The sequence below is a fragment of the Anguilla rostrata genome, chromosome 10 (assembly GCF_018555375.3).
Source record: "Anguilla rostrata isolate EN2019 chromosome 10, ASM1855537v3, whole genome shotgun sequence".
Classification (NCBI taxonomy): Eukaryota; Metazoa; Chordata; class Actinopteri; order Anguilliformes; family Anguillidae; genus Anguilla; species Anguilla rostrata.
In genome coordinates, this window is record NC_057942.1 from 15,702,734 (window position 1) to 15,730,116 (window position 27,383).

At 46.8% G+C, this 27,383-nt stretch overlaps 1 long non-coding RNA gene across 2 annotated transcripts; it reads left to right on the forward strand.

Moving 5' to 3' along the window:
- LOC135264531 (uncharacterized) lies at positions 1 to 26,899 on the forward strand. Of its 2 annotated transcripts, XR_010332721.1 has the most exons (4): positions 1 to 296; positions 578 to 727; positions 12,562 to 12,699; positions 26,744 to 26,899. It is a non-coding gene; the product is annotated as an uncharacterized LOC135264531 (long non-coding RNA). The 2 variants fall into 2 exon arrangements; XR_010332722.1 differs by lacking the exon at positions 578 to 727 and having other exon boundaries at positions 4 to 296.
- Positions 26,900 to 27,383: the final 484 nt, after the last annotated feature.

Below are 27,383 nucleotides of genomic sequence, written 5' to 3' on the forward strand. Positions count from 1 at the left end.
TCCTTTTGGAGTGCTTTTGCCTGAATACTTGTAACTGTTTGACTTTCGAGATGGATGTTTGCAAATGTTTGCGCCGCTGGTCATGAGACCGCTGGTATTTGTATACTTACTGATCGTATTTTTTTCTCTTCCCCTTTGAGCTGCTTCAGCCTGTCTGTGTCCCATAAATGGGGTATGGGTGTAACTCTGTCCACTGAGTGCTTTTCAGAAGTTCAGTATTGCTTTGAAGAGACTGTCTGAACTGAAGGCGCTGGCGGGTCTGTATTCCACACTGAAGAGCCAAAGGGTCCTGTCTGGTGAGAGAAATCAAAATTCAACCCCCGAAAACCTTTGGCTTACCTATGACTGAGGTTCCTCAGTCTTATTGATTATTTTTATTTTTATTTTTATTTTTATTTTTATTTTTATTTTTATTTTTATTTTTATTTTTATTTTTATTTTTATTTTTATTTTTATTTTTATTTTTATATTCAAGTAATAGTAATAAAGGATCATTTATTTATGCATTAAACAGGACCCTTTTTACTTTTTTATTATTTGATTTACCCATGGAAACTGAAAGATGAATGTTTCTCAGGGTTACAGCAACAGCAGAATCCTGCTTTGGAACTGAACTACTTCTGTAGCCACTAAACCACATTGCCCATGTTGCTGCTGGTCTGAATCTCAGCATTGTTGGAACGTGCGTGCTGTTGTACTCCTTCAAAGCCTTCGAGCTACATCCATGGTAAATTTGAAAGTAACCATTGGTTTTCCAAAATGAAATATGACTTTTGGAGAGCAGCATACAAACATAGTATCTTTTGTGTAACTGTTTTAAGACAAACATGCTGTTTGCTGTTTGTAAAGGTCTATGTATTTGCAAACAGAAAAAGAAATCTGAAGAAGAATTTGTTAAGATGTTTATTTGAATTGTATAACTGTAGATTCTTGCAGCTCCTCAAAGGCCTATCGCCAACCCAGACCCCTGCCACCCCGCACCCCCACCCCCCCCAAAAAAAAAAAAAACTTGAGGGGAGTTATTTACCATTGATAAATGTGCAATCCCTTGGTGAGTTCAGTTCCTCAGAAGTGGTCTTGTTTCTGTCCTGTTTCCAATAAGCATGGCAGGCATTAGCCAAGGCTCGGGTTTCCCAGTGGCGTGGGGCGGACTGATTTACAAACAAACAGGACGAGAGCCAAACCCCCGGGTTACGCGGGGAGTGTCTGGGTCGCGAGGTTGCTCCTGGAAGTTCGCTCCTGTCTTCCTGTTTACCGCGACCTGTCACTCAAAGCGCCGAGCCCCCCTCTCAGCCCCGGGAGAGCGCAATCAGCGCCGAGCCGGCCTCATCAGCCCGAGGAAGAGGAGGGCGGCTGGGAAAGAGGAGGACTGCGCCCTCAGCTCTGCCGCTAAGCCCTGAGAACAGCAGCCCAGCGCTCAGTGATGGACAGCCACCAGCCGTCCATCATCTTCCAGTAATTATCACTCAGTCATTCTCTAGACAGGAAGTCACCTCACTTGGAGCGGACATTTTTTATGTTTTATTTAACTATATTTAACAAGCACGTTCATTAATATGTGTGAATTTACATTTTATGTATGATTTCACATAATTATTTTTATGTTCTAGTTTATTATTATGATTATTATTACGCACCACTCAAGTCTCTAGTAGACCTGGGTCAAATATATCCCTTTTCAATATTATAACCCTTTAACTTTAAATTGATATGTGAAAGAATAGTCTATCAAGGTTTGTAGGGAGTTGGTTAAAAAAGGCATTGTGGGAAATCTTGTTTGATTTGAACGGTGAGCTCACAGAAGCTGTGAGATGGCGTGGGATAGCGGATAGCGGACAGGGGGGTACATGAGGTACAGGGAGTTTTATCTGGAATTTCGACGCGTTCTCTCGGCACGTTTAAATCAAACTCTGCGATCTCGAGCGGGACGGAGCGCGTCTCGCAGACGAGGGGAAGCCGGTCGCTAGTCCTCCGCGCGCGGCGGTCTCTGGCTCAGACAGGACCGCGCCGCGGCCCGGCGCAAAGCAGCAGAGCTCACGCGCCGCAGGTCTGAAGGGCGGAGCCGAAATGGCCGCCGCCCGTCCTTGATAGCGAGCGGTCAGGCGGTCAGGCGAGGGGATTGGGCCAGGCATGCCCACCGGAGTGCAGAGATGCTAAGATACCTTCGCCGTGTCGCACGGGATAAAGCTGAAAGGAAGAGAAAAAGGGAAGAGGGGACAAAAAAACAAAAAAAGGCCCATCGGTCACGAGCTTCCCTGACCAAAGCTCAGAGCGCCTCCCGCCTCGCTGCCCGCTGAGGGCGCCATCGTCTGAACCCCACTCTTCCCCGAATCCGACCCGCGCCAGCCGCCATCTGACGTCGCCTCAGATGAGTTACCTCACCGCCACTCTCTTTATTCTTTGGCGGGCCTCAGGCTAAACAACAGGGTCTCCCAAGCTTTGAACCAGCACCCTCCCCACAGCCCCCGCCCCCTGCCGAAGAAAAATAGACTGAAAAAAAGGAGATAAGCCTTCTGAGGCGAAATTATCGCACCGCCCGACGTCGAAGCTGAACGCTCAACCGACGACATGGGATCCAACTGCCACTTCGGAAACGCGCAGTGACAAAGAGCAGCGCCTGTCAGACTCCTTTATTTCAGAGTGCCCCACCCCCCCACCCCCCCAATCCCTGAAACTGAGCACACTCCAGTTCCAGAGGAACAGAAGTTGAGAAACTGTCTGAATCTATTTGGCTGAAGACACCCGTTTCTGTAACAGCAGCCATTTCTCCTGGCGAGGGGAGTGAGGGGAGTGAGCGAGCCAGCGGGTGGGTGTGGGTTCGCGAGCCGGCTCGCGGCGGCAGGATTTATGCGTCGGTGCCGCGGGCGGAGGGCGGGGCCGGCGGGCGTGAGCGCGCCGCCCCACGCCCCGACAGAGGTGCGTGTGATAGCTGGCTCCCAGTGAAGTTTGACTCGGCGTGTCTGAAAGCTGTCAGACGCGAGCGCTCGGAAAGGTCAGGGCGGATCGGGGAAGATAAATGGTGAACCACGAGGACAGCTGTTCGGGGGCGAGGATGAGGACGGGCCTCCGCCGCGAAGAGGGCCGGGGTCGATCCCTACGACCCGGGCCCCCGACGAGGCCCCCCAGCACCCTCCTTTAGAGCCGGACGGAGAACCAGGCCAGGGCTCCTCCCCTGCCACCCCCCCCGGCCCTCCGTCCACCCCCCTGCCCTCCCATTCGGACATCGTGCTCCATAATGCCCCTAATTGGAGAAAATGATAAAGAATGGCGGTGGGATTAATACAATGCCTTCTGTTTAATAAAGCCTGTTAACTGCGTTTCTGGAAAACGAATGGGCAGAATTATCAGTATGCTTATTGGAAACGTGTCATTCCTCGTTAGTGCGGGAACAGCTCTTTCACTCCCGGCTTTTTTCCGCCCTCCACCTATCGGAGGGGAAAGGGCTAATGGCTTCTGAAGGCAGAAATCGAAGGCGATCGTAGGGTCCACTCGGAGGAGGAAAGGCATATGTTATCTTAATTCCAATAACCCCGGGACACGAGCGCAGAGCGCTCTCCTCCTCCCCGAACGCACTGCGTTATATGAACTTGTGGCGCCATTATCCCGCATTAAGATTTGTTGCGGCAGCCGATTGCAGGTGGCGACGGCAACGGCGGGCAACGCAAAGGCAGCGTTTCTCCATCATCGTTAACGCGGGCGGTGCGTTATTGGGAGTACAGGGGAGGTAGGGAGTGGAGTTAAGGTCACGCAAGCCATTGCCTGGCGAAGCCTTCTAATGCTTCTGCCCGTTTCTACCCTCTCATCACTTCAGGTGACGGCGGCGCTGGATCACACTTTAGGCAACGCTGCAATGCGTCCATTGTGCCTTTCTGTTTATTGAGTCATGTGACAGTCATGTGTACCTGTTATCAAATATCTGGTGCAGGTCACCCAGCATGCTGAAAATACACCAATGTGGATTGTGGCGATTGAAACGGACAGGCATTAATTCTGTCAAAATGAGATGTGGTTTACCTTAACTTCGAATTAGTAAATTTGTCCATTGACAAGTGTTTTTTTTTTTTGTTTGTGTGTGTGTGTGTGGGTATTTGTGAGTGAATGTGTGTGTGCGTGTGTGTGTGAGTGTGCGTGTGGGTGTGTGTGTGCATGTGTGTGTGAGTGTGTGTTTGTGAGTGTGCGTGTGTGTGCATGTGTGTGTGCGTTGTCGCAAAAAATGTCAATGGAAAACTGAAAAATATGTTTCTGCATGAACCGAAGAGGTGGCGGTTAGGAGTGTTGCTGGGAGTGCCCTCAGGTTTGAGTCTGGGTCATGAGTGATGGCGCGGTTCCACGCGTCTCGCCTCCGGGCGGTTCTCCCGGCGTGGAACGCAGGCGCGCCGCGTCAGGGAGGGAGAGCGGGTTCCCTTCCCCTCTCCCCGTGCCTGCGCTCCTGACTGACAGCTGTCACGCCCGCCGCCCGCCGGCCCGATATCCGTCTCCATGACGGACTTCCATCTGAAGGGGCTTCCCTGTCAGGGCCGCCGGCGGGCCGCGTAATCCGCCGCCCCGGGCTCCGATACGGGGCCGGCCGCCCGCACCGCCGACCCCCGCCAAAACGCCGAAACGTGCGCTCCTCGGATTACCGAACACGGCGGCCGACGCGTTAAGGCGCGCCCGCTGCCTGGCTGTGAAGGGTTAATGAGAGGGAAGAGGGCCGACTTTGACAAACTCGCTCACGTCACCGCTCGCAGAAAATACGGGAGAGACGTTAAAAAGTAGCGGGCGTTTATGACTTAGCGTGCGCTTTTACCGTTGATTTGCGGTGTTGTTTTTCCGGTTATTTATCAAGCGCGCTAACAAACGTTAGCCTCTAATTGATGTGATCTTTTTTTTTGTTTTGTTTGTAGGCCGTAAACCAACTTTCATAATTGGGACATTAAATAAGCTTGATTTTTATCGTCTCCGTTAGAGGGGTTACACTGTGCACCGAGGAACTTTGTAAAAAAAAAAAAGAGGAGCGTGATTTAGGCCCGGTCATAAGTCTCGCTGCTTATTATTACGGCGTGCTACATAAACGCTGCACTTGCTGAAAAAAAGTATTCGCGGGGTTAACGGGAGAGGTGTCCGTTTTATTGGCGCTTAAGAAAAAAAAAGCTAACATCTCTGGCGTTTACAGGTAGCCGGCGAGAAACAAATCAAGCGCCGTCTCTCTTTCAGTCAATCGCTCATTGTTCCGGATCGTCAAAAATAAAAAGCAGATTTGGCCCCGTGGTGCGCTAGGGTGAGGTAGCTGTGGGATCTGCGAGGGCTTCCGGCGATAGCCTCAGCTCACCGAGCGCACAGTGCAGTTCCATTCATCCCTGTTGGCAAAATGTTAAATTCATTCGCTGCCCTGAACACGACCATTCCTTATGCATTTAGTGAGCGCGCAGTCCGAGAGACATTTCACTCAGAACTCAGAGAGGCATTGTGTATTATTCTCTGAGGGGTTAGTGCAACACATATTTGCAAAAAAAAAAAAAAAAGGAATAAATGTTCATGAATGATGTTGACGGGGCTGTGTCGAGTCCCAAGCTTTAGGAATTCTTTAAAGCCGGGGCTGGCGCGTCCAGCCGAGACCCCCGTTCCCGGGACGGCCCGCCATGTCTGACAGCGCAGAACTGTGTCAGTCGCGCCGGGCGAGCGCAACGCCATTTCCCTCCGAATTCCACCGTGCTTCCTGGTCCGCCCCTAACCCCCCCCACTTGCCAAACCTCGGACTACTTGGGGGAAATTTTCAAATGACGCTCATCATTCCTGGAGTCACTCTTACAAAGGAGGGTTGGTACGATGGCGTACCTGAGAGTACCCCCAGTCCTTTTGTGCTTTGCATTACTTTGGAGATTTCAACAGCGCAAAAAAAAATGTAAAGGAAGTAGTGAAATGGAACAATGAAACTGATTATGTTGGATTTTGCTGGCTGTCTTTGGCTGTGCAGCAAGAGCAACTGGCTCTGTCCAGGGGGAGGTATGACTAGGGGCCATCTAGTGGCAACACAGAGTACTGCAGCATCGTTGGGGAGCCGCTCAGCCTGTCGGTGAGGGGGCCCAATCATTCAACAAGCCTGCTGCAGTAAAAAAAAAAAAAAAAAGCACATTTCCCCTCCTGTCCACGCTAACATTCAGCTTACTCTCCAATATCCCTCTAAAAGTGTTGCATTCACTGAAGTAAAATTGCACCTGATGATTAACACGAGTGGTTTGTATCCATCTGCACAGTTGTTAAAAAGCCCTGCACAATCAGAGCCTGCGTCGCTAGCCCCAGACTATACTTACTTTACTGCCCCTGCCGCAGTGCTAGCCCAGCACTACCTCATCACCGCTTCCGCTCTGTAATATAAGACTGAGCTCAGATTTATGGCGCACGCTCAGAATTAAGCAGCATAAATTACTCTTATTTACTCTGCCGGTGATAAAGATGCTGTCAAATAAAGTCGTTTGAGCATAATTTTTATGGAACAAATGAAATTTGTTATCAGGAAAATGCAGGTCAAGTTCATCAATTAAAGTATTTCTGGGTACCCTCCCCCGTGCACCCCCACTTCCCCGAAAGGTCCCGTGGAGAAAAATTGCTTCGGCAAACAGATTAATTTCATTATTTATTGAGCATAAAGTACCGTTGTGTCACATTTAGCATGAGTAGTCAGTTTTGCTAATATTGACACAGCAGAAATGTAGAGCGACGTTTAATGCCTTGCAGTCCCGCCATGATCTGCTTTTTTAATGTAATGAAACCACAGTGCCAGCCTCACACGCCGGTGTTCAATGTTCGAGGCTTGAGGATTATTTCCTGTTTATTGTTGCCATTTGCAAGCCCTGTTACGTACTTTATTTGCACCGCTAGCTATTCCCCCCTGGTTTCAGAGTGGAAAATAACTGAAATGCATGTGAAAGTATGAACCTTACGCGGTGTAGTTTGCTACCGCATGACCCTGATTTGAATTATTTTCAGCTTTTTACATTTAATTTAGAATAGTTTACTTATCTGATATATTTGATATACATTTGCATGTCAATTTTATTCAAATTTCTCATTAAGTTCCATTCACCTGAATCCTCCAGAAAGGCTCCCCTGAGAGTGGATGGGACAAAGGGGTAATGACAGGGCGGCAAACACCCAAACAAAGAGGAGAGGAGGAGACAAAGATTAAGGAGGAGAGAGAAGGGTAGAAGCTGAAAGGGGAGAGGAAAACAGTGAAAAAAGGATTAGAGAAGTAGAGAGAAGGAAAAGAATGAGAGAAGAAGGGGCTGAACGTGTGGACCTGGAGACTTATCCTCCGAGGGACGGTGTCTGTTCGAGAAATCTCACGAGGAAAAAAGGAACAAAAAATAAATAAACCCAACAGGAAAAAAAAAATCAGAAACAGACAGAAAAAAAGGGACCCAAAGCTGAGGTCCCTGAAGCCGTGTTGCTCGTCAGAACACTTAACTGGACTGGGGCCCGGGGCCCCTCTGGCCCGCGGCTGACATTGCCGTCATCGCTTCCAATGCGCCCTCACGCGCTCCTCCACGCACCCGCCACAGCACCAGCGCGCTGATAAATAATAAATCAACGCAAACAGTACAGTGGGGCGCTACTCATTTATGTATAGCTCGCATTTATTCACTCCTTTATTTTCATTTTTGTCGCATGTTCTCAGCTTGGCGTTTGTGTACTGAAGACGACTTGAAACGCCTCCTTAGAACGTCAGCTTCAGATGGCAGAGCTTTAAAAAAAAAACTCAACACAATAAAATTATCAAAACGCGTTACTCGGGTTACCCGGCGTCGACGGCGGCCATTTGAAGAAACCGGTTCCGTCGACGCGGCGCGGAGTACAGCGGTGGGTTTCCGCCCTTCTGGGGGCTGCTGTAAGCTCTAATTAGACGCGCGCGTTCCCTTTCTCCCCCTGCAACGCGCGGCGAATCCGGCATGCGGTTCCGCCACGGGGAAAACGGGGAAGCTTAATTCTGTCGCACCCTCTCTGCCCTCCGGGAATTCAGTCAGAACAGCGTAAACTTTGGGTAATGATGTGTTTAGACTCGGGTTCTGCCTTCGCGAGCGGCGAGTCCGGGCCCCTCCTTCTCTACCAGCGCGCGGGAACAGATCCAGGATGCAGATTCCCGGCACCATAGACGTCATAGCGAGATGCGGGTAGCGGTTCGTTTTGAGTTCTGATTCCAGTCGTTTCGGTAGCACTTGAAATGTTTAGCACTTGAAAGCGTGTAGAATCAGGGATAGCCTACTTAGCGAATGCTCAAAGCATTAACGGCTAACTGTTAATCTGCCACGAAAGATCAGGCTTGAGCAACAGAGGGAGAGAGAAACGAAGGAGTTAAAAATAAAATAAAAAAAACCCAAACGCCGTGATCCTTGGAGCGAAGGAGGGGAGCGTCCGCAGGAGGTGGAAAAAGAATGAGGTTCGAGGAATGTTTTAAAGATAAAAAAAAAAGAATGGGGTAGAATGAGGGAAAGAATAGAAGTTGAATATATATTTCACATGATAAGAGAAAGATGAAGCGGAGGAAAAAAAGATTCTATTACAGCCGCGACAGTTACAAAAGTGCTCCTGTGTGGAGTAGCCTCAGCTGGAAAGATTGATGCCAAGAGGACTGACCTTGGCTTGGAGCAGGAGTCGGTGATGTATGTATGAGCATCTCCTCGGTAAATGGACCCAGATTTGTAGCACTAATATACATGGAAGCCCAGTACCAAACTCGCCATGGCAATAAATCAACAGCCACTTTGGGTGTCATTTCTGGTTTATATTCTACTATTGTTCTATCGCTTTAATTCATGTCACTATCATGTGTTCATCTGGAACGGTTTTCTATAATTTTCCGCCGGAGATACCTGACAAATCCCATCAAATTAACAAGGTGCATTAACCGTATTGAGCGACTCCCCTGGCCTCTACGATCCACCCGACCAGAGAATGAAATTCCTGAGAAGACAAACCCCACCCCCACCACCACCGCCACGGCAACCCCCTGCAGTCGAGCAGGCCCGATGTGGTTGTTGTGATCTTTTTTATTCTTTCTTCGGTCTTTCTTTTCAGGTTACCGTCGACGTTGCTTCGGCGGACGGTCGATCCTAAAACCAAAAAGGCGCGTTGCCTTGAGAGGAGAGAACAGAGGAGGGGAGAAAGCTGGTGTGTGGAGGAGAAGAAAAGGAGGATGTGGAGGATAGGGGTTCGGTGGGGAAAGGGGGGGGGGGGTACCTGTTGTTCAAGTCACATTTCACAGTTCAGCTCCGTAAAGTTACAGCGCCTCCAGTCCAGTGCGAGCGAGGATTGGATTCAGCTTGCGGTCATGGCAGCTCCAAACACCGAAGAACAGAGAGTGTGAGGAACACATCCAGCCTTGGGCCTGCTCATGACACTCTGCAGTCTCACTTCTCATTTATGTAAGGACAGATAAAAGAGCTTCAGCATCTTTGGGGGGTTATGAGAGCTTTGAATTTCTTTTCTACAGGCATTCATTGTAAATATTGTACTTCTAACAAATTTCTAAGTTACAGTGCTATATTTTTTGCTGCATCTTGTTAAAAAAATTGCAATTATAAATTAGTAATTCAACATTAGTAATTAGGAGACATTTCTTCTCTACTGTATGTGTGTGCATGTGTGTGTGTGTGTGTGTGTGTACACGTGTATTTATTACATTATATTTATTTAGCAGACGCTTTTATCCAAAGCGACGTACAAAAGTGCATATAATGGTCATTGGACAACTACAAAACACCGGTTCAGTAAGGTACGATACTCATTTCGTATAGCTATTTATACACATTTATGTGTACGCATGATAGAAGGCTATGCCCAGATACATGCGTGACAGTCGTTACAGGAGACCACTCTTCTTCTGTGGTAGTAGATGCTGGCTAATGAAAGTGTTTCTCTTTTCCTTTTTTTTTTATATAAGCCCTGAAGGCCTGTGCAGATGCTGGCTCCTAACTGCACCCCATACCCGCCGCAATCAGAGCTCTTCCCAAATGCCACAATGGGCCGCGCATAGCGAGGCTGAATTAATGACGGATCACGGCCACAAATCTCCATTAATGATAAAGCCGGGGTCATTACTGTGATCCATGCCAAATTGATTAAGCAACCCATTTCTGTGGCGGTCTTCTGCGAGGGGACTCTGCGTACGCGTCTCACAACCCTGCGCTCACGCGGTTCCTCCGCAGAGCCCGTCGCTCAACGGCCGTGGCGTTTCTTTACGGTCACGCGGCGTCGATGCGCGCCCGCGCGGTTTTTCTTCGAAGGCACGCCGCCGTACAGCCGCGGGGTTTCTCTCCGCAGAGCGCGACGCATCACGCCGCCCCTTCAGGGCAGACCTCTGTTCGGCCGTGCCATTCGTCTAACGGGCACGTAACTCCGTACCCGCGTGGGTTTAGGACGGGGTGCACTGCTCTGCCTCTGTCCCTCCAGTTTTTTCTCTACAAAGCAAACAAAGCACTGCTGTACACCGGTGTGGTTTCTCTACAGGGCACACCGCCATACATCCGCACGGATGATCTGCAGAAGACCCGGCTCCAGTGTGTGCGCCTGCACGGTCTCTCCACAATGCGCACTGCACTGCAAGAAATGATGGTGCTCATATAGCATTGCGCGCTGTATACATAATGTATAAACATAATGCTTTTTTTGAATAAAACTGTCAGCAAGGGGGAAGGAGGGAGGGAGATGGAGGTGATCCATTTGTACTTGTAATTCTTTAAAGGCGGTCTGCAGACATTCTCTGGAATTATCTGCCGTTATTTAATAAGAGGTACAGCAGTGTCTGGACGCTCTTCCTTGAGTAGAATTTAATATTCCTAAGCTAAGACTAATGTTTGAAGGGCCTGGCTCCCCTTGACTGCTCTCAAACTTGGTGGAATGCAGATTGTCAGAGCCCGCATTGTCCTAAGTGGGCCTCGCTGAAGAGGGTGGGGGGGGGGGGTGGTGGGGGGATGAGGGCGGGGGAAACAAGGTTAGCTTTACACGTTGATACATGCTTCCTATTTTAATTCATTCAATTTGGTTAAAGGTGAAGGATGCGGGTGGATATGGAAGCAAGCAAGTGCTCTCTGCTTTATCTCCACGACGAGCTCCATTTCTCTGTTTGGGGTTTGACAGTAGAGTACTTAAACAACCGACCCCCCCCCCCCCCCATCCCCGCCTCCCCCTCCCTCAAGATGGAGTGAAAACCATTTCTGAAGGAGCCTGATCTGCTTTTCTATCCGCTTCTTCACCGTAATACAACTTCCCCCCTTTTTTTTAATTTTTTTTTTTGCTTTTTGTGGTATGTCAGTAGCGGAAAGGGAGCATATATGGCATCTATTAAAAATGATTTCAGCATTATTACAATGTATACATCATTGGAGCCGCTTGCTATGGGCAGAATTAGGCAGCTATTTCTATTATTGTTATGTTTTGCTTTTAGCAGTCTGTCTAAAATGGAGAGATGGCTGATGGGAAACAGGGAAAATATGAAGTGTCCGTTGAAAATTATCTGCGCATTATTAAAATATATACATCACTGAAACTGGCTTGTTATGGGCAGTATGGACAGCTATTATTACATTTCCTCTTTTTTAGCTTTTAATACTATGTCTATAGGGAAGAGGTGGACTGCAATAGCAAGCATAAAGCATGTAATGTGTCTTGTGAATATCATTGTATATATCATTAAAATATATACATCATTGAAGTTGCTTGTTATGAGCTGTATCAGGCAGCCGTTGTACGCGTCGAAGCGATAGAGAAATAAAGCCTTCCGCGGAGCGAAGGAGACGCGCGCGTGGATCCCGCGGTATTTATACGCTCCTTTTGTCACGCGTTCGGGTAATTACGGACAGGCCACGCGTTGACCTCTCGTTTCGGGTACCCGACACGGCTCCATCTCTCCGAGCCCGGCGCGGCCTCCCCCCCCCCCCCCCGGAAAAAAGGATTTTAAACTTTCTGTCACCGTCCCCAGTCCCCTAGGCGGTCGCCCGGGGGCCCGGCGGGGAGACGTGCTATAAATGTCTGCTCTCTCCTAATGGCCCGGGCCAGGCGTGGCCCCAGCCCCATATAAATTTCGCTCCCGTTGCATATTTCATCAGAGATGGATGGCACCATACATCCGCGCGACCTGTCACGAGATGTTGAACCCTCCCTGTTCTGGCGTTCGTAATTCATTGACACCCCAACGCACGCTTAAATCTCTCGCTAATCACAAGTGATCCCACTAAAGGTAATGGCTGGCCCCAATCCTCCCCCCACCACCCCCCACGCCCCCCCACCCCCCCACCTCCTACCGCCAGCGTTAAATCCAGCCCCCCTGCCTTTGACTGTGAGATGAATATGTGAGAAGATTTTATAGTGGAAAATGTGAACAGCACACAGGGTTTAAAAGGCTTTTTAAATTTTGGGTGATGTGTGTTTTTTCCACAATCATAGAGGAATGCATTATGTCATATGGGTCACCCCAAAATCACCTGGGTCTCTCTCTCTCTCTCTCTCTCTCTCGCTTTTTCTCTCTGTCTCTCTGTCTCCCTCTCTCTCTCTCAACATCTCCCCTGCATTCACTGCCCTGCACAGGTATCTCAGGAGAGAAGGTAGCTATAGACCCGGCCACTAATCAGAAGGCCAGCACCAAATTCTGGATCCGACAGAAACCCATTTCAATCGATCCTGACCTTCTCCGAGCCGGCGACCTTGTGGAGGAGAGGAGCCCGAGTGAGTATCTCCCTTATTTATGTCCTGTGTGTAGACGGGACAGGACGGGGGGTGGGGGGGGGGGAGTCGGGCCTGGGGGGCAGGGGGGGGGGGGGGGTTAAAGGGAGGGCTCTGCTGCAACGAGCTGTTAATTCAGCAGCGTTAACTACCCAAATATATCGTTTACATTTTTTTCTATTTATTTGTTCTTTCCCTTATCACACGGATCATGGTGTTTCATGGCTTCCCATTCCATTTTAAGGGACTGAAATCGAAAAAAAAAAAAAAAAAAACTGCTCATCACTTCAAAAAGCCTGGAATGGATATTATTTATCAATGAAATGGGTCTACCTTTTTTTTTTTGGACAATATGTATTTTACACAAAGCAAAAAAGCGAATACATGTGCAAGAAAGACAGGTAGGGGGAGGGGGAGGGAAGGGAGGAATGGAGCTTCCCATCCCAGGCCACTCAGAGCAACCCGGGTTTGCACACCAATCACTTTTAACCTAAAATCACCTCCTCGCCATCCGCAGTAAACCCCCCGATAAGACCCCCACCACCCCCACCCCCCCCCTCACGTCGCCTCAATTTTAGCGTGCCGCACCAGTTATTTAATCAGCGTTACAGTCTCCTATTCACGCTGTATTACCAATTCTCTGTGTGATTTTTATCAGTGCAGTGATGTATGTATGAAGCAGATGTTTCTGGAGGGGGGGGGAGGTGGGGGGGGGGGGGTTCGGAGAGCATGAATGAATGAAATATTAGGGCTCTGGAATGGGAGCCGCAGATATGGAATTCTGGGAGCACTGTAATATGTTTGCTTTCTGCACCTTATCTCGGCAGACAAAAGTCTACCTTATCTGGGCATGCTCGCCGTGGCGCGAACACAGAACGACTTCAGACCTTCCTTTCATTTCCTTTCTTTATTTATTTGTTGGTTTGTTTGTTTGTTTGTTTAGTAGGAACGTTTTTTAATCAATTAAAAATGAAATCCGCGCATTTTCACCGTCTATTGAGGCCTGTTCCGAGAACGTCATTTTGACCTGAACGCGGTGGCGTCGATCAAAACGGATAACAACAAAAGCGCTAAATCGCTAGCGCGCGTCCGGTGTACGGACAAATGCGCACAAACAGGGATAAAACGCACAAAGAACAGTTACACAAGTGCAGCACCTGCTCTTCCGGGCAGGTGGACTCGCTGGCATTAGAAGCCTACATGTCAAGGCTTTCTCCCAATGTGTGCATGTGTATTTTCCTGTTTGCCGTGATTATATTAGCCCGGTATAATTACATATATTTGATAAATTCTAGAAATTCATATGGGTATTATTATTATTATTATTATTATGATTGTAATATGATTCCGTGCGCTGGAGATTCTCGGCGAGAGCGGGGCAGAGGGCGTTGCTCGGCGGGCAAACGCGCGGCGGCCCGGGCCTGGAATTACGGCGGCGCGCCGGGTAATGAGGGCGGACGGGCGGAATCATCACTTCGCATCACAATAATATTATCCTTCGCCCGGCTCCCCGAGCGTCCTCGGTGACGGTGTGACATTTCCATTTCACTTGAGTTTAATCTCGGTCCTCTAAATAAAACCGTAGCCCGCAGGCACTCCCCAATCTGAGCCAGCCCTATTTTAATCACATGGAATTAAATAACTGCACATTACCACTGCGCTGGTTCTGACAGTAGGCACGGCAAGTGGATTGCACAGCAAAGTTCCCCCCCCCACCCCACCCCACCCCCCCCCAAGTCAAATGAAGAATAAAAAAGACACAAATTGGAGGACAAAGAGAGCACCAGAATGACAAGAAAACTACTAGCCTCTATATAGATGATTCCAGATTCATTACGCTGCAACAAAACAACATTTTTCAGAACGGTTTGGGCTCTTTATTACATTTTATCCCTTGATCGCATCGCTTTAAAAGGGTTGGCCCTATCTCGGTTTTTTCCCTTTGCTTCATCTGATGTAGCAATCAGCGCTTTTCCTATTTTTGAAGGTTTGTTTTCAAATTTTTATATCGTAAAGGAATTTTTCTAAGAAAGAACTACGAAAGCACAAAGAATGTGTTAGAAAGATAATGTAATCATGCAACCAGAGAGCTATGGGAATATCCTTAAAAAGTCTTTTCCCGAGTCACTTATATTCTTGTGAGATTTGTTCATTTAAAATGGGGGGGAAAAATGGGTGTATTTATATGTAGCTAAACCAACAAGACTAGTATCAAGGCAGCTGGGGCTTGTTCGAGAAACACCAGTGAGAATTCAAACAGCAGATACTGCAAGCACACGCTGGCGTCCTTGACACAACATCAGCAGTGTTTCCCAGACACGCCACTATACGCTACCTTTTTGCCCAATCGGCTGGCAGTTTAGTGAATAAAGACGGAAGTGACACAAAAAAACTGAGCCACTACATGCTGTCTGTCACGGACCGATACTAAGGACTCACAAAGCATTTTTTCCTTTGCCAAATACAATAACACAAGATGGCTCCACCTCTTTCTAGGTTTACGAAGCCCCACCACAGAACTTGAGCGAATGAGGACGATGCAGGAAGGGAAAGGCAAGGGAGCACATTCACTTCACACACATTTAGCATGAGAGGAAATTTGTGTTCATTGCCTTTGAGGGAGTGAGGAGGTTGTTTATAGTAAACAATAAAAATATTAATACCGAGAAAGTAGGCCCTGGATATGAAAATGGTCTGTGTAGGAGAGAGGGTGGAGGAGTCAAAAGATGTAGAAGTTGTTCAGGGTGAGTAGATAGACAAATGCCTATGGTAGGGGGATGGGGGTCTTTGGAGGAGGAAATGGGGTGCGGTGTGCTTGAGATGCTCTTAACCTCATTCTGTGGCTTCCTCAATTTTGCAGAAGAATTTGAATATTATACTTGGGCTTGTATTTCAGTAAGGGTGATTTTTTTTAAAGATCAGTTCCACATAATTTGATGCTGTGATCACAGCATTTTTTTCCCAGCTTTTAATTAGAGATGGTAAGAGCAAGAGCTTCGAGCAGATAAAAATGTAGGAAACCAGGAGTTCAGATTCATCTAGGTTTACAGATCAAAACATATTCATGTTACTTTGCCTTTTCTCGCCCTCCCTCCCTCCCTCCCTTTCTCACTCTTTCTCTCTCTCTCTCTCTCCTCTCTCGTTCTCTCACTCCCCCTCTCCTCTTTTTTAATAGTATGCATTGCTCCCTGCAACCCAGATCTCCTCCTAGATCTCATTCCTTTGTTGCACTGGGGCTGAACACTATGTTAACCTAGTAATTGGCAGTGGGCCTTCCCCATTATACGGTTTTCTATCGAGCGGTTCTACATGACTAGTTTAAGAAGATGGCATGAAGATTAATGAAGGCAGGCCTAATACGGGAGGGGGTACCTTTCTAGCACTTCCACTGAGGAGATATCACGGCTCAGCCACACCGCCTGACTCCTTCGCCTTTCCTTTCTTTCTTTCTTTCTTTTTTTTTTTTTTTTGCTTTTTTTTTATATTGCCTGCTTTAACCTGCAACCCCTGGTCCTCCACTTCTGTGTGGAGAGCTGCTGCCGCCGCCGCCGCCGCCGCCGCGGCCCGGCGCTTGATTGATGCCGCTACGGCAGTCACTCTCTTCCCGTCGAATTGAAGGGCCGCCGCTCCGGAATAGATTTCCAGCGCGATTCGGGGGGCGCCTGCGGACGGGGAGCGGGAGAGAGCGGCCGGGGGAGCCCTACGCGCAGTTTCATTTTAAAAAGCGGAAAAAAAGGGCTAGCTGACGTTTTTGTTCATTCACTCGCCTCCGGCCTCGGCGAAGGCTTCCCCGTCGACCGAAACTCCCTTTTTCGGACCGGCGCGTTGCTCGTTTTGTTTTTTTTTTATTCCGCGTTTCGCATCGGTGGGAAAAGTTTCGATAAAAAACAAAGCCAAAAAAAAAGAGAGAGGTCTGCGCTCAACCGAGGGACTCTCGGGCCGTTTCCATGGGAATGCACCTGCATGGACGATTACAGGGAGTCTTAAAAACGGAGAGATTAAACATTTAAGACCTCTAAAAACCTGTAAACTATTCTTAGCTCTTGAGTCCACATGCATTCTTTGTTAGTAGGTGCCTTTTAAATTTAATTTAATTAATTTATTTACTTATTTATCCACCCCCCCCCCCCCCCCACCTCCTTACACGTTATTTTTGATTTGAGAACATTTCTCTCAGGCACTCTATAATCAGATAAATTAACCAGAGCTATCAAAAGATTGCAATAACACTCACAGGCTCTATAAACCTGAGTGCCAGGACTGCGGTGCTTTTATGACGGACATCGGTGCGGGTCCGTGATTTATCTGCATCCCCCCGTCCCCCGCGGACCGCACTTAGGGCTCTTCCCATCGCCTCCCGGGATGACCCCTCCCCCTCGCCCAGGCCAGGCATTCACGGATGCACGTTACCCAAAAACGGAACATTTTTAAATGCAGATCTGAAAACAGGGTGTTTTGGGGTAGGGGGTGTGGGTGGGGGTAGGGGTGGGGGGTCACTAGCGGAATAAGCGATTACAATGAAACATGACCCTCAAACGGGGTTTGGCTGTCACAGCAGCAGAAGTCAGTTGGTTGTGGGGGGGGGGGGGGGAGGGAGGACGGCGTTATTGAAATTAAATTGAATGCACATGTGGTCACGAAATGCAACCGCCGTCTCTCGCGTAGGTTCGTAATCAATATTATACCGCAACCTCGTCGGGCTGTTACTTTAATCAGCAACAAGCATACTCCCTCTTAATCGTTTACTCCCAAGATGGATGTTTTGAAGGAGGGGGCAAAACACACGTGTTCATACAGTTGTGCTGGACTCGGCCATATAGGTTTCAACAGAGTACTTCTTTATCATCACAATGACCATTTTGTAATTATTATTAATTTCAGATGATGTAAGAATTTCCTTCAGGCCGTAAAATTTCTGCTTATTGTCTGTAAATTTGCGAACTAAATCTGGTCGGCCATCCGCAATTTTGTTCCTTGTCTTCCTTTTCCTGTGTTTTTTCTTCTGTTTTTTTTGCGGGTTTAAACACAAGCGAAAGACGTGACTCATAAGGGTGCCCAATCATACACCGCCTATTGCCTCATCCTTTTAACAAATACGTTTCATAGCCCTATTAAAAGGGGTCTTCATCCGTCCTGTCAAAAGGCAGTCTAGCGGGGTTTTTTACTTTAATTACACTATCCAATTAAAAAAAAAAAAAAACCTCCACGTGCCTTGTTCTGATTCGCCTCTCCTTGGGTTTGAGTGGATATGACATTTACAAGGCTCGCCTTTCAAGCAGACAATGGCGTGATTGATGAGGTGCAGACGCTATGAAGGGGGCGATTGCCATGTGGAAGCAGTGCTTAGTGCACTTTGATTTATTTATCATCTGCGTCTGAAACAAGACGGCCCTGCTCCCCGGCCTCCTGCTGCAGGGAGGTGCGGGGCGAGGAGGTGCGCCGTAGCCTTGGAGTCAACAGGGAAGGGCTTAAATAGAAGCGGGGGGAGGAGGTGGGGGTTGGGGGTGGGGGTCGGTGTATTAAAACACACCATACAGGCCTGCATTACCCTTTGATGCAGAGGATGTGGAGTGGAGCGTGGCAGCCTTCTCCTGTAATCGTCAGCAGGCTCAGCGTGGACCCTCCACCGCTTTCTCCCTTTCAGGTTTTACAGTGTGTGTAATTATCACCGGCCGCTCACCTTGCGAGCCGCGGGGTGCGCGTGTTTTGGTTGGACGGCAGACCTGCGGTGCTTTTGTCCATCAACCAAGAAAATCTGAATTACAGATGGAGATGTCTTAAGAGAAAAAAAAGAAAAATGTTCTCAGGTCTCACCTACAATTTTCATTGATAATAAGCAGCGACAGACATTTTGATTGCTGGTTACTCATTGGCTATGGGCAATTTTAATGCAGTAGTTTGCTTTTCGTTTGAAAGACTTATGTATTACAAAGGAAAATATAGGGTAGTAGGAATACACTGAGTAATTGTCATGAAGCGTACAGATGAAAGCTGTGATTACTTCATGGTTTAAAATAAGAGGAAAGAGATTGGAGGTAAACTGTCTCTGTTGCAGACCTCAGATTATATGACTCAATGTCAAGAAACAGGCCTTTTTTCTTGGAATGGCACACTGTAATCTTATTGGCCAGTAAAATCCAACCATAGACCAAAATCAAAAGGAGAAAAAAGCAGGATTTTAAAATGAATAAATATGTTCCTGATCAGGCTAACCTGCTGGCTACCTAACTGAACTACCTAGCTAGTTGTTCAGCTAGCTATGCAATATTCATTCAATTACCTCAATTAAAATCATACAGCAATTTTTTTTTTAAAAAAAAGCTCATTTGCACTCAACACAGACAATTTTGTTCAATGAAAAAGCTTTGATGGTGGTCTCTATATACAGACCTCCATCAAAGTTTTGAAACACCACCTGTCCACCAAGACTGGCACATAAAATAATTGTTTTATATGATAATTCTCAGGGTGGCACAGTGGTGCAGTGAACTGTCACCTCACAGTAAGAAGGTACAAATCCCAATCAAGAACTTTTCTGTGTGGAGTTTGCATGTGCTCCCAATGTCTGTGTGGGTGTTCACCGGGTATTCCAGTTTCATCCCACAGACCCACAGAGGTACGCAGTAGGCTAATTGGAGACTCTAAATTACCCATAGGTATGAGTGCCTGAGTGAATGGTATGTGGGCCCTGCAACGGGTTGACGATCTGTACAGGATGTATCCCTGCCGCTCATCCACAGGATCCTGGGATAGGCTCTATACCCCCCCCACCCCACCCCGCCACTACCCTGACCAAGAAGAGCTAATAGCCTGTGATGAAAAGCTGGTTGCTAAGGAAAGGTTCTGGTTATTGCCCACAGTTGACTGAACCTGTATTGATGCTGGCATTTTGAATTCAAGAGATTGCAGAGAAGATTTTTGAAACCCCATAATGGGTGGAGCCATGCTTCTATCAGATTTTCACTCATTTGAATCGTTTTACTGAAGTCAAACTATTACTACTTTGCCTATTGGTGCAGGGATGTGACTTGTAAAAAGTTCCTTTAGAGACCTATATCACTCTTTAATGCAGACTGCAAAACTATGTGATATAGTGGCAATCATTTGTAACACAACACAGACTTTGCAGCCTGCCACTAAATGTAATGATGGCATTCTAGCCAGAGTGTAGACAACAGCCCTTTTGTTACATTAAAAAAATGTAGCTCAATCTCCCCTTGTTTTCTTAAAGGGGATATGTCATCAGGAAATTTTGTGTACAGCAACTCAAATTAATCATTTTCTTTTGTGCTCTGTTGTTGTTGGATACAGCTGTTTTATTTGTGTGTGTGGGTGTATGCACATATAATGTTTAGAATATTTTTTCTTGATTTGGCTCTGTAATCAAACAATTCATATGTGGTTAAAGTGCAGATCCTCAGCTTCTGTTAAAGGATATTTTAATACAGTTTAGTTACACCATGTAGAAATACCAGCACTTTTTTATATATATATATATATAGCGCCCCATTTCAGGGCACCATCATTTTTGGGAAAAATGGCTTCACAGGTGTTTCTGATTAGTCAGGTGTGTTCAAGTTCTTCTTTAGTGTAAGTACAAAAAAGCTTTCAGCATCTAGTCTTGATTTTTGGCTTTTGATTGCCTTTGGTGTCTGTTAATGGCGTTTATTTGCATAAACACCAGAGTTGTGCCAATGAAAGTCAAGAAAGCCATTACCAGGCTAAGAGATATGAAATAAAAACAGACAGAGGACACACACATACACACACACATATATATATATTTTTTTTTATTTCATATTTTGCATTTGATGACTAATGCCTAATTTTGCATTTAACTGTATATATGTATATACACAACATGTGTGTGTGTGTCCTTTTTGTGTATATATCAGAATACTTCATTTTCTTTTCTTCTGGGTCTGTATGCTACCTTGTCCCACATGATTTCCCCACTGTACCCCCTCATCCTGGTCCCTACCCTACAAAACGAACCTTCACAGCAGAGACAAAGAGCTGACCTCCTGTCATAGAATCAGAGCAATAAGTGCCTCCATTTCCCAAGACCCTCCGCCAATCGCAACTTCATTAATGTGATTTTTCTTGCTCGCTCTCTCTGGAAAAAAAGGAAGAGAAGGCTGCCAACTTTATTACCGTGTTGTAACTTTAAACTTTGTTGGATGATGTCATTAACTACTACGCTAGACCACTCGTGGTAGCTCTTCGGACCACTCTTTTCACCCTTATTCCTCTCTCTTGGGGTTCAGGTTAACTTTTGCTGGATGGCATGGACCTTATTGTTGACCTGTCATGGCTGCTGAGAAATATATAAAATGGCTACAGCAGGTGAATTCAGTGAATAGTTTGAGAGATTGAATAGGAGATTATCAATTAATGTCAGATGCAAAGTTTCCATCCACCCTTGCCCCATCCCTCTCAAAAGATTTTTTTTCCAACACCACTGTGGGCAAAACAGTCATAATATTAAAAATATCTGAGATATATGCTGCTTATGAGAAACATTTTGATAGGATCCAAATAGTTTTAAGAACACTAGAATTGTATGCCTACTGCATTTGGGGATCGCAAAAGAAGTCTGCACTTAAAAACACTATAGTAGTTTACAAGCTTGTTTGCAAAATGTAGTGTTTTTACTTAATATATTTAATATTGAGGTAAAGACAAATCATGCATTTTACTTGCTTGGTCTTCATCAGTGTATTGCAGCTTTTCTTTCCCACCTTGTAGATAGAATTCAGGTGCTATAAATTGAACGGAGAACAGGTACTGAACAACCAATTCAATTAGATATAACAGTTGCAATCAAGCAGGCTACAGAATCATTCATGCAAACATAGTGTTCTGGAATAGGGCAATTGCAAAGTATGATATTGATTCAGTAGTCACTCAGAGAAACTCCAGAAAAACAGCGATAGTATAATTTATTTTTCATTCACAGAAATGAAAATACGCACTGCATTTAAACTGTGTGCTTACTTTATGCGCAAGCTGATTGTCTCACATTTACTGTCGTACTATCAGTCCAAACGGAACATAAACATACAAATTTGGGAAAGGCATTTATGCGAGAAAATATAAAATCACCCCTAGGACAACTGAACTTTTATAAAAGCCTATTTCACGAGCTCAAAAATAAAGCGAATTGAGAGGGAAATTGTTAAAGAGGACTCGATGCAACACCCCATTGACATTAACGAGGTCGTTCTGTCAGTAACGGAGAAAAAAACTCTCTTTGTAATGAAGCTATTCTTACCCTAATGAGGAGCTACATAAAAACCCTTGTCAGAGTTAATGAAAGACTACTTCTCTCTCCGCAGGTCTATAAGACACCGACGGAGAATGGCAAGTGTGAAGTGGTTATCGCCATCATTTCAAATTGTGTATTTTTTTTTTTTCATCCCCTGCTCGTATTCTTTATATTCTTTATATTTTCAATAATCCATTTGTCGCACCTCATTGCGTTATTAGAATAAGCTTGCGGCTCCGCGGCAGAGGGGAGGCTGGGGGGTGGTATCTCCCCTCCTTTTGAGCTCTCTCCTGTAGCGGTAATGGTAACATCTTGATCGGAACATATTGAAAAGTGCGGCTGCATTGGGGCCCAGTGAGCCGTGATGCGCTCGATGTGCTACCTGCAGACGCCTAATCAGCTTCGCCTCCGACAGCTCTCTCTCTCTCTCTCTCTCTCTCTCTGTCTCTCTCTCTCCATCTCTTCCCTTCATATCGCACTCTGGGGGTTCCTGTCCAATTCCTGTTAAAGCTAACCCTACGTGAGCCTCGGCTTAGCCTGAGAGAGAGTACAGTCAGCTCACACAATCAATCAATTTGGTCAATTAATTTGATTTTTTTTTTTTATATTGTGGTCTTCACATCAAGTGTCCTAGGGAGCTGAACAATAAAAAAAAAATACTCACTGATGTATCGTGTACCCATGCACTGGTACCAAACCCAGGCTTTTAAAACCAAACCCATCAGCGTCTAAAAGGGGGTTACAGCGCCTGAATAGTTTGGTCCCTAAAGAAGCTCCCCATAAACACAAGCTACAGGACACTGTAAGTTTGAGCCTGGGCCATGCAATTAGACTGTGACTGGGACTACCTAGCAGTGAGACACAGGTGACTTCAACCTGCCAGGGGTATGGTGGAATTAGGTCTGCCATGTTGGCTCCAGTTGCATTATTAGTCCCTCACAACAATGTACCAGGCAGCAGAAAGCTAACGGTTGTTGTCATTGGGATAGGCAACTCTTCTGAAATTGGCGTTAGCGCACCTGTAGTACCGTGTGGTCAGCAGTGTGGAGTACACTCACAAACTGGGGACAGATTCCCACAAATAATGTGAAAATAGTAAGAAATAATGAATCTAAAAAGGGCAAAAGGGGCCTACTACTGCAAGATTGGTTGCTGGGGGGGAGCTTGGTGGCTGGATAGGGCCATGGCTATAGACGCGAGGCGCACCACTGGCAATCTTACATTTGCCTCGTGTTATTCACAGACTCAGAGATTGCTTTTGTTTATTTAATCGAGACACTTCCAGTCTGGAAGGCGGGAAGGCCCCCGCCACACCTCCTTGACTTGGATCTTTAATGTGGCACCTGGGACCGTGCCAAACCCACGTGTAATAATTTAAACCCCAGGTGTGACTGCCGTGGGTCTCTTCAGCCAGGTGAGCATCCTAGAAATTCACTATAAAAACGTTCACCCAAAAAAAGGCATCCTAACGTGTTAAAATATGTATGCTGACCGTGAAGCAGGGAAGCAGTGGAACGGCAACCCGGTATCCAGCAGCGCGCGGCTGAGAGCAGTGTTTGGTTTAGCGGGTCAGAAAGGTGTGCAGAGGGTTGGGCCCGTGAGGTGGGGTGTTGGGGGGGATGGGGGGTGGGGGCGGCGGGGGCACGGGGGTGCAGCCTTTGTTGTTTAACTGTTGCTGCTTTGGCAGCGCCGCCCAAGATGAGGAAGAAGTGTGTGTACGTGCGTGTGGGGTGGTGGGGGGTGGGGGGGGTGTGTGTGTGGAAGAGACAGATGCTTAACAACCCCCCTGAGGCCTCAGCTCTGGCCCTTATCTCATCCCCCCACCCCACCCCCATTTGTAGGGGTTGCTATAGAAACTGACCCAACTCTTGAGAAGATGAGCTACTCTGCATTAGTCTAGCAGCTATTAGCCTAACGCCGCGGACAGGGTCTGAGATCTCTCACCGCGAGGGGGAACGTGGGATACAGGTGGTGCTGCATTTAACGCAGACCCACATCCTTAAAAGCAGACCCCTCTATTTTTATTTAGTGCGACCGCGCCATTTTTGTTAATATCAATCAAAGCTAAATACGTTCGGAGGCGTGTGCCATAGACGCGATGCATAAACGGTTAATAATCTATACTGAAATGTACTCTGCATGGATAAACAAGAATGATGCAGGGGGATATGTGTGCCGTAGCTGTTCTGACATGTGTTGATCAGACAGCTGTTTCTGCCTTTTCTTCCAAGGAGAAACATCTGGCGAGAGCGGCTCCGCCCACGGTTAAACGAAAGGTTACCTCTGGAACTGCTGTCATCCTGCAGCCTTACAAGAGATACACACACACTGGTGTGCACCTAAAATACTACAATATGCAAATAAAATCTATAAATCTATAAATGAAAACAACCAGTAGAAGGAAGACAGAGGCTTGTTGGAGGTACTTGCTTCATTTACATCTCTTTCTTTGGGGGTGAGAGGGCATTTAAGAAGGATTGGAATGAGAAGAATTGATCAAATAAAATAAATAATTAAATGAATAACACTCATATATGACTCTGTCTAATGTGGGACTTAACTAGCTCCTGACATAGTAGCTTCTGACTCCATTGTTGTTGTTTTTTTATTTATTCTTCCTCTTCACACTCCTCTTGTTTAAGGTGATACTAATTGAGAGCTGCTCATGGGAAAGGTGCAGAACTGACTGAAATCACTGCTTTTGTGACTGTTCATTTTGCAAATGAAACTATCGTTTTTATTTAAGCATGCAGCAATGCTCCCTTGGCAGCTGAGGATGCCAAAAAAAGCCAAAAAGCTGTTTCTCTGAGGTTGTGTAATGATACAAGATTGTGTGAAGGGAGATTCTTTATTTAAAAAATTCAGTGTGTGTGTGTGTGTGTGTGTGTGTGTGTGTGTGTATGTGTGCATATTTACAGTTGCGTGTGCGTGTGGGCGTATGCAGCAGTCCAGCCATGAAGGTGTTAACAGAGAGCGTTACACGAGGGCTGGGGGGAGGGTGGAGGAAAAAGATGTTTACTTTTATTATGTCTAATAGGTAAATTCATGTAGAGCTTGTGATGAACAATTACTTTAATAATTGAGCTTTCTGTGAAAAGATTGATTGCGTAAAAGCTGTTTTCTGTTGAAAATCCATTAGTGGAAGCCATTTCCCCCCCACCCCTTTTGACATATTGTCTTCGTATTAATTTTTATTTCCAAAGATGCATGTTTCTTAGGTTCAGTGCTGCAGAACCTGTTCCCTTCTTTAAAAGAAGGGATTAAAAAAAATAAATAGATAAATAAATAAAAAGTGTGAGTAACCACTTCAGGGGCGTAATTGATTATAGCCAACTTGCTAAACTCCGGGATATAACAGCGTCCATCGGGGAATGGAAAACATTTACATACGTTAGCTTCCGCCGACTTATTGAGTCTCCCAGTTGATTTACATAAGTATTCATTAATATATTCAACATTGAGATAGCGGGGATGGTGACTGAATTTGAAAGTGTTTGGTTTTTCGAGTGGCCGGCCGGATGAAAGTGTGGGGCTGGGCTGTCAGTGCAGGAGAGGGACCCGCACAAAACACGCAAGACATAAACCAAACACACCGCTGCTCGTCAGCGTGTTCCTAACATCACGTCCCAAATCAGCCCCGCGTTCTCGTCTCAATCAGCCACCGCGCCGCATGAATACATTAACATACTAATTAGCCTTCAATTAGGAATTTCACTGACTGCTCCTTTTTTTTCCCCTTCTCTTTTTTCAATGAGTCTTTTTAAAATAGATTGGACATTAGCACCACCAGAGGCTAATTTATCAAACGCTTTAAAGGTTTTTTAATTATTAGACAATTTCTGTATAGGGAATTTATGTTAATGATTAGTGTATTGTAATGATGTTTAATTAACGTATTATGATAAAATGCTGAGGCTTCTTGTGTTCTGACCACTAATTCATCTGAAGTCAGAATATTAAGGTGACGTCGGGAAGAGCATACCCCTAAGAAACTACAGTCAGTGATTAATTTGCCCGCAGGAAAATACACGCTTTGCCTTGTTATCAAAAGCCAGACTTCCTTTTGTTGAGGTCTGAGATTGTTTCTTAATCAATAGCCTGGCTTCACTCCCAACTTCAACCATTAAAAATGAGGGTCCCTAGAGGTGCCGATCTGAGTAAGGACTTCGGAAAAGCTTTATTGAACAGCCGAGATAAATGCTGATCTTCAGCGTTTCCCCGCACTGTTATGAGAGGGTCCATACCCTCACATACCCCAGGTTTTCACATAGAAACGGAAGGGGGGCTGGGGGATTCTTTCGAAAAAGGGAAAGGGAAAGGGCTTAATGAGAAACGTGCGATTGGAAGTCCAGAACTACGTGCGGGCGGTACCTGTGTGCCTGTGTGTCGTTGTTGGGGAGGGTGAGGTGAGGAGTGCGGGTGGGGGGGGGGTAGGGTGCGGTGCGCGCTAACTCCCCTCCGTCTCGGGAGTGTTGCGCCGCGGCGTCTCTCGCACTTTCCCGCCACCTTAATTAGCACGTGCTCACTCCGCGCTCACCACGGCGAGTCCGGAGGCAAGCGCCGACGACCGGCTGAAGGTTGGCTCCGCGGCAACGCCGCTTCCTGCACCGCGACCTCGTTTACCGACCTTCACAGGCGACTCTCCAGCCCGGCTCCTTCTTGCCATCCTAAACACAAGGTTTTTTTTTTCTTTATTTTTTTCTTCTTTCTGCTCACCTATTAAAAAACGTCTAGTCTTCTCTTTTTTATCTTCTTCTTCTTCTTCTTCGTCATTTTCAGGTCGGCCCTCGCCCCCACGGGTGTCACGCGAGAGGCTAAGTACCCCGATGATTGATTCCGCGGCGTTTCCCAGCACCGGTCGCGAACGGGGGAGTTGGAACTTTATTAAAAAGGGATCGGGGGTCCGGGATGCTTCCCCACCTGGAGGAGATTCGCCAGGCCCTCCCCGCGCCAGGCCCTCCCCGCGTGCAGGCTCCTCGGCCACCTGCACCGCCCCCCCCCAGCCCCACGGCCCCCGCCCCCGGCCTACCACGCGCCATTACCGAACCCTCCCCACAGCGGGCTCCGTGGTCCCTGTTGCCCTCTTCCTGGGCCCTGTGTTCTCCCTTATACCTTCCCCTTTACCTTGGTTGTGCAATGTTCAAGATCACGTATTTCAGCAAGTGTGACTGTGAGCCTCTGTATTTCGACGGGCAACGTGACCGTGCTGAAGGTGAGTGAAAAGGGTATACTGCTGTCCCCCCCGTGTGTGAGAGGTGGCCTGAAGTGAAGAAGACGGGCCCGGACGGGGTTATGATTCGCTGGCAGCCATTTGCCACACATTCAGTGCATTAATAGTTTTCATGCCTGATATATGTTATCCAGTCACTTAGCTTTTACTTGATACTGCAGTCTTAACAAAAGAACTGTCACCGAGTTC